The sequence below is a fragment of the Mus caroli genome, chromosome 8 (genome assembly GCF_900094665.2).
Source record: "Mus caroli chromosome 8, CAROLI_EIJ_v1.1, whole genome shotgun sequence".
Classification (NCBI taxonomy): domain Eukaryota; kingdom Metazoa; phylum Chordata; class Mammalia; order Rodentia; family Muridae; genus Mus; species Mus caroli.
In genome coordinates, this window is record NC_034577.1 from 17,760,821 (window position 1) to 17,762,700 (window position 1,880).

Genomic DNA, 1,880 nt, shown 5'->3' on the forward strand with positions numbered 1-1,880 from the left:
CCCCCAGTTTGGGACTCTAACTGACCACGATTTCTCTGTGAGTGAGATGTACATCAAAGATTTAAGAACTATTCTAGGGCTAGCAAGAGACTTTAGAGGTAAGAGCGCTTGCCAACCAGCCTGATGTCTAATCTTCATCCTTAAGCCCTACATGGTAGAAAGACAGAACTCCCTCTCCCCAGCTGTCCTCTGACCTCTACATGTGAGCTTTCTTTTGTACATGTCTACCCACATGCAAACACAAATAAAAGGGAAAAAATGGATACAACTGTTGTAGGCAATAGCCCAAGTTCCTCTTCTGGAGGCTTAACACCACAGTTTGATGGCGGCCTGGCAAAGATGTCAGACCTACCACTCAACAGCTAGCTACTTCTTAGAACTGCTGAGGACCAAGTAGGTCTAGCAAGTTCTTATTATCTGGGTCCAGCCTACCTTCCAGACTATCCTGCACTACTCTCTCTCTTTGCACACTGCACTCGAGGGATGCCAACTATACGGAGCATGGTATTTCTGTTTGGGACTTTCTCCACCTAAACTTCCCTGCCATGTCACCTCTGCATGTCCAGCTTGTTATTCACCCGTCTGTTATCTTTACTGTGAGACCACCCTAGACTGTGCTACTCAGTGATTGTCTATTTTTGTCAACTTGACATGAGGTGAGTCATCTGGAAGGAAACCTGGTTTGGAAGATCCCTCTATCAGATGGTCAGTAGGCAAGTCTGTAGGGGCATTTTCTTGACCAATGTGGGAAAGCTGGGCCCACTNGGAACAGTGCCACAAAGCAATCCTGGCTGAGCAAGCCATGAAGAGCCAGTCAGCAAGCAGTAATGCTCCAAGACCTCCACTTCACTCTTACCTCCCTTAATAGATTATGCCTAGGATGTATCAACCCTTTCCTCCCCAAGCTGCTCTTGGTCATGTTTTACTGTGGTAACAGAAAGTAAACTAGGAGCAAACAGAGTGGGCTATTGCTGTGACAGACCTANCCACATTATTGGGGAGGATCATGGGAAGTGTGGAACTATGATTTGGAAAAGCTGTTACACACTCAAAGCCTAATGGACTGTTCTGTGGGAAGTTAGAAGTCATGAGAGCTGAGAGAAGTGCAGACCGTGGCAGCCTGAGTTGTGAAGTTTCAGAGGAACGCTTGAGACTTTCAAGGAATCCGTTAGGGCACTTCATAAAATATTTTGTATTAAGCACTCGTGGTTTCTGATCAGCTGGAGCTGAAGAATCAGCTGTTATTAACAAGACTAGTGACACTGAGGCAAAACCTGGGGAGTAATTCCTAAGGATCAGCACATAGAAGCTGTAGGACAGCAGTGGCTCATCTCAGACTTGGAGTCACACTTGGTACATGTAAGAGTCTTCCGTGTGTACTGGCTTTGGCAGCATGGAGGCCGCAGGATTTGAGGGGTCACAGAGAACAGCTGAGGCTCGGCCCTGCGAGAGGCTGTATTAGTCAGGGTTTTCTAGAGCCACAGAACTTATGGAATCTCCCTGTATATTAAGGGAATTTACTGGAATGACTTAGTCTGCAGTCCAAGTAACCCAACAATAGGCAGCTGTGAACAGGAAGACTAAGAATCTAGTAGTTGCTCAGTCCCATGAGGCTACGTGTCTTAGCAGGTCTTCTGTTTTAGCAGGTCTTCTATATAAGCTGGGATCCTGAAGAAGTAGGTTCTAAAAGATGTGCTGGCAAGAAAGTGCAAGCAGGCCAAGAAGAAATCCTTCCTTCTTCCATTGTCCTTATGTAGGCCTCCAGCAGAAGGTATGGCCCAGATTAAAAAGGTGTGACCACCACACCTGGACCTAAACTGTTCTTTATTTGGAACTTGCTCTGTCCCAGACTGGCCTTGAACTCAGAGATCTGCTTGCCT